At 43.9% G+C, this 6,207-nt stretch overlaps 1 pseudogene; it reads right to left on the bottom strand.

The window, feature by feature from the left end:
- Positions 1 to 890, bottom strand: part of LOC144232781 (actin-binding protein WASF1 pseudogene) — a 4,455-nt pseudogene extending 3,565 nt beyond the window's left edge.
- Positions 891 to 6,207: the final 5,317 nt, after the last annotated feature.

The following is a 6,207-nucleotide window of genomic DNA, read 5'->3' as shown; positions in this document are numbered from 1 at the left end:
AGATAAACGGTTAATATCCAGACTCTATAAGGAACTCACCAAACTGCAACCCGAAAAACAAACAATCCAGGAAAGAAATGGGCAGAAGATATGAACAGACACTTCTCCAAAGAGGACATCCAGATGGCCAACAGACACATGAAACGATGCTCAGCATCCCTCCTCATCAGGGAAATACAAATCAAAACCACACTGAGATACCACCTCACACCAGTCAGAGTGGCTAAAATGAGCAAATCAGAGAACTCTAGATGCTGGCAAGGATGTGGAGAAACGGGCACCCTCCTACACTGTTGTTAGGAATGTAAAGTGGTGCCGCCCATTTGGAAAACAGTGTGGAGGTTCCTAAAAAAGTTAAAAATTGGGGCGCCTGGTTGGCTTAATCGGTTAAGCGTCCGAGTTTCGCTTAGGTCATGATCCTGTGGTTCGTGGGTTGGAGCTCCGCGTCNGAAGAGGGGAAATGTTGGGGAAAGGGAGAGAGGCAAACCATGAGAGACTCTTGAATGCTGAGAAAAACTGAGAACTTATGGATGTGGGGGGGGAGGGGGGATGGTAATGGAGGAGGGCACTTGTGGGGATGAGCACTGGGTGTTATGTGGAAACTAATTTGACAATAAACTATTTGTAAAAATAAATAAATTAAATAAAATAAAATAAATTAAAAAAAGTCCTTTGTCAAGTATTTTCAAATATTTCTCCTTATTCTGCGGGTTTTCTTTTCACTGTCTTCATAGGGTCCTTTGAAGCACAAAATTTTTCCATTTTGATGAAATTTAATTAATCTATTTTTTTATTTTGTTTTTTGTGCTTTTACCACTGTTCTTAATGCTGCTGGTCTTGAAGGCATAGCTTCTCTTTTTCGGCTTTATAAGCTTCTCCACAGCCTTCATATTTGCTAGTGATGCTCTCCCAACTTGCTTCTGACTTTCATAGCACATAAAGCACTGGCCACATCACATGGTAAGTATTTATTTCTTCCCCAAGATGATGGGCTGCTTCTGGTGAGGGACTTTCATCAATTCTGGGTTCTCTCTAGTTACATCTATACTGATGGGTAGAGGCATCAGTTTCTGCCTTCTCTTCCAGTTTTGGGTCCCAAGTAATCTTCAAACGTCATCCCACACATAGAGAATAGTGCCATTAAATGACAACATTAAGATTGTAATGATAATAAATTATTTTAAGGATTTTTGCTTTTTCAATAGAAGTTTATATTGACTTGTTCTTTGTGTGGTTATCATGTGTAGTATGTGGTGTGTGTGTGTGTGTGTGTGTGTGTGTGTGTGTGTGTGTGATGTAAGTTTAAGAATTCTGTATGCTTTCACCAATGGGTTACCAAGGCTTAAGGTGGAAAGCCGCCTCCACAGGATGAAAGCATCTGAGAAGTTAGAAGTGGAAAGCTGCTACCTGGCGAAATTACCCAAGATTAGCTAGTGGAAAGGGTACCTTGTTAGCCTTGAGGCAGCAGGCTCCAGCAATCTTAAACTTTGGAGATAACAGCTACCTCGCTCTATTGCACACGGAGAAACACTATGCATCTAGCCTCTGGCACCAATATAGCATTGTGCTTTAATCTCAACTTCTAATGCCACTTACCCCCAAAACCTTTGCTTCTTACACACACAAATTAAGGGTCACTATCTTATTGTTTCCTTCTGCACATTCACCATATATGTAAGTATGTAAAAAACCTTGAGAGCTCAATAAATACAGAGACAAAACCCCTGTTCAGGGCTCCTGTCTATTTTTGGATATTAACCTCTTCATATTAAATTCTGCATCCTCTCTCCTGCTGTACAAGAGAGGACTCCAGACTCAAAGTCTGTGACATATGTGTGTTTGTGTATCGAGTCAGAGTCCATCTTACTCGAATTATTTGTACGCAAACAACAGCAACTGACCATAGTTAAGCTGGACTCAAAAACATTTTGTTTGAAGATACAGGGTAGCCCACAAAACTGAAAGAAAAGAGGAAGAGCTGGGGCAGAAAGTGACGCAGTTCCAGGAATCTAGGAAGAGTACCCAAAGGACAATCTCTCTCCAAGTCACTTCTCTCAAGTTGAGTAACAAATTCAGTGTCTGCCCATAATTAAAATTCCAGGGCTGAGTATCTGACTGACTCATAATTTTACCCTTTGGACAGAAAAAGGTGGGGGTTTTTTATGGCTAATCCCATGAAATTGTATACACTTGGGGAAGGGCAGTTTGTCAAAACAAAATTGAGATGGTAATAGTAGAAGGGGGAATTAGTGTTGGAAAGGTGAGAATATGTGTGTAGAAGAAGAAATAAAATAAATACATAAACATCAATAATGAACAAGAAAATACTATAACTAGCTTAGAAGAGACATAAATAAAATACTTTGAAGAGACTGAGCAAGGAAATACACACACACACACACACACACACACACACACACACACAAATATTGGTAGCCCATAATGAATAATCTCACAAAGGAGATGACATGTAAGTTCCTCTTTCAAAGGAGATTAGAGTTAGAGGGGCAGATAAGACTCAGACTGAGGAAACAGCCTCATTAAAAATGATGATCTTGGCGGGGGGATATGTGTGTGATCTGTTTGGGGAACAGAAACTAGGCCTGTTTGACTTTGCAGTGAGCAGCAATTTCTAAACATGTGCTTTGGGAATTCTTGGTGATCCCTGAGACTCTTTCAGGGAGCCTGCAAGTCAAAAACAGTTTTCATAATAATAAATTATATTTGCCTTTTACATACTCATTCTCTCAGGATTGTACAGCAGGATTTTCCAGAGCTATATTATCTGTGATAATGCCATTGGTTTGATGACAAGTGGGATGATGGAATGAATATGAATGATTCTTGTGTTTTAAATTTTTCTCAGTTTTAATTTCTAATATGGAAAATACTGCTAAATATAACCCCCACAAGTAAAGTCTATTTGGGGGTTCTCAAAAAGTTTTAAGAGTGTGTAGGGATCCTGAGACCACTAGTGGACCAGATGGGTAGAGAAATGGAGATATACTATGGTGGCTTTTTTAGTTTAGAGTTTTAAAAGGAGAGGTTGAGGTGGGAGATGGGTGTGTGCAAGAGAGCAGGCAGAGAGTGCATGATCACTGGTGGGGGTCGGTGTGTGTTAAGCACGTGATCACATGCCAGATTCGGTCTTCTAGGCACTCTGTTGCTGTCAGGGCTTTTCTGGTCCTGTCATTGCAAAACATCCTTGTTAATGTCTCAAGAAAGTGAGATAAGAAAAAAGCACAAAGGGTTTCTGTTAGAGCTTTAGTTAATCGGCCTTGTCTATTTCAGGTTTTAACTGTTGAGGTCTATAGTTGAGCAAGAGTGGTAAAGGACAGCCAAGTCAAACCAGGGCTCAGAGTACCCTGATGTGTACAGACCTATGGCATTGACTAATTGGTTGCAGTGTCCCTAGAAGTGAAATTAGATAGGAAGCCTGCTAAATTCTTACTTGTGTAAGCAGAAAAGTTCTAGGTCAAGTGAACAAAGTCTAAGCTCACTCATCAAAGCAGAGTTAAGTCTCCTCACTCAATTCTGAGATAGGAGGCAGTTGACAGACCTAGAATCTCAGAATGAAGGGATGCCAGGTCCCCTGGAGGACAGACTCCAGTAAACTATCAAACACATACTGTTAATCTCTCTCTCTCTACCTTCCCCCAAATGGACCTGCGGCCATTTACCAAGGTAACTGTGCACTGGGGAAAAGGAAATAATCACACCTGTTACGGACTACTGGACACTGGATCTGAACAGACACTGGCTCCAGGAGACCCCAAATATCACCATCGTCCCCTAGTCAGAGTAGGGGCTTATCGGGATCAGGTGATCAATGGAGTTTTAGCTCAAGTCTGTCTCACAGTAGGTCCAGTGGGTCCTCACACCTGTCTTGTGGTTATTTCCCCAGCTCTGGAGTGCATAATAGAAATACACATACTCAACAGCTGGCTGAATCCATCCTCATGTTTGTTTCTCACCTGTAGAGTGAGGGCTATTGTGGTGGGAAAGGCTGAGTGGAAGCCACAAGAATTGCCTCCACCCAGGAAAATAGTAAACGTAGAGCAATACCACATTCCCCAGAGACACTACAGAGATTAATGTCACCATCAAGGACTGGAGGGATGCAGTCTCACTACAGCCCCATTCAGCTCTCCTATTTGGTTTGTGCTGAAGACAAATGGAGCTCGGAGAATGATGTGGATTATTGTAAGTTCAACCAGGTATTAACTCAAATTGCAGCTGCTGTACCAGATGTAGTTTCCTTGCTTGAGCAAATTAAGGCATCGCCTGTTACCTGGTATGCAGCTACTGACCATGCCAGTTATTTTTTTTCTCCATATCTGTTCATAGAGACCACCAGCAAATTTGTTTTCAGTGGGCTAGGCTGGCGGTGCACCTTCACTGTCCTACATTTGGGTTACATTAGCTCTCCACCCATGTGTCATAATTGACCACCTTTCTGTTCCACAAGATATCACACTGATCAATTACACTGGTGATATTATGCTGATTGGAACTATTGAGCACTAGGCTTATTGGATACTAGACATATGGGCAAGACGTTTGCATGTCAGAGGATGTGAAATAAATGCAACAAAAATTCAGTGCCCTCTACCTCAGTGAAATTCCTAGGGACCCAGTGGTGCAGGGCATGTTGAGAAACTCTTCTAAGGTGAAGGATAAGTTGTCGTACCTGGCCCTTTCCACAACCAAAAGAGTCTCAGTGCCTAGGATGCCTCTTTGGTTTTGTAGGCAGCATATTTCCCATTTGGATGTGTTAATCCAGCCTGTTTACTGAGTGATCCGACAAAGCTGCTAGTTTTAGTGGAGTCTAGAACAAGAGAAGGCTCTAGAGCAAGTCCAGAATGCTGTGCAAGCTGTTCTGCCACTTGGGTCATGTGATCCAGCAGATCCAATGGTGCTTGGAGTGGCAGTGGTGAAAGGAATGCTGTTCAGAGCATCTGATGGGCCCCTACAGGTGAAATGCAGCCCTTAGGGTTTTGGAGTGAAGCCTTGCCAATCTGGTCAAATAACTACTCATCTTGAGAAACAACTCTCAGCCTGCTACTGGGTCTTAGTAGAGACTGAACACTTAACTGTGGGCTGCCAAGGTATCATGTGGACTGAGTAGCCCATTAGAAACTGGGTATTACCTGTCCCACCAAATTATAAAGCTGGGTGTGCACAGCAGCACTCATCAGATGGAGGCGGTATATACATGATCAAGCCCAAGCAGACCCTTAGGCACAAGTAAGTTTCACGAAGTGGACCCAATACCCATGGTCTGGCTCCTGCTACATGGCCTTCTCTCTCCCCGCCTGCACCTGTGGCCTCACAGGGAGTTCCTGCGATCAGTCGACAGAGGAATAGAAGGCTCAATCCTGCTTCACAGATGGTTCTGCAGGATATTCAGGTTCCATGTTACCATGGACAGTTGTGTGCTGTAGCCCCTTTATGGGGCATCCTTAAAGTATGACTCAAGCAGTGGACCTCATTATTCACTTTGATGCAGAAATGACCAGATGTGCAATTATAAATGGATTTGTGGGCTATGGCCAATGGTTTTGCAGATGGTCAAGGACTTGGAAGAAATATGTTGGAAAATTGGCAACAAAGAAATTTGGGCAGAGGGGTGGGGGCAAGATGGCGGAGAAGTAGGGAACTCCGTACATTGCACTCGCCCCCATATCTCGCAGGGAGAAGGCCTGAAGCCGTAGGAACCCTTACAGAATCCAGGAGTTTGGGAGGAAAAGGTGACAGAGTCCGCTGAGAAAACCTTTCGTGAGTGCGAACTGGGGAAGAGAAAATATGTCAGTGACCAGAGACACAGAGGGACGGGGGTGATCCCCTCTGCAGGGAGTTTAGAGGGGAAAGAGAGTGGCCGAAACTGCTCAAGACACTGTCCCTGTCGCTGGGGAAGAGAAAAACCTCCGCTCGGGACACAGAGGGACCCGGTTTCCTGCTCTCCAGCTGACTCTAGGTGGGACGCACCTGTCCCAGGCTATCCCCGGGAAAACAACTCCCTGTGCGCCAATTTGACCTGGAGGGGATGCAGGGTGGCCACCCTTTTATGCTTCTGGCTCGGCTGGAACCTTAGAGGGGAGGTGAAGGGCTTAAAACTGGGAGATATCCCCGCGAGTTTGTGTTTCGGGCGACGAGACAAAGAGGGACCCAGTTTCCTGCTCTCCAGCTGACTCTAGGCAGGATGCA

The sequence above is a fragment of the Crocuta crocuta genome, unplaced genomic scaffold, assembly GCF_008692635.1.
Source record: "Crocuta crocuta isolate KB4526 unplaced genomic scaffold, BGI_CrCroc_1.0 scaffold2557, whole genome shotgun sequence".
Classification (NCBI taxonomy): Eukaryota; Metazoa; Chordata; class Mammalia; order Carnivora; family Hyaenidae; genus Crocuta; species Crocuta crocuta.
The sequence above is the reverse complement of the archived record's forward strand: the minus strand, read 5'-3'. Positions and strand labels throughout refer to the sequence as shown.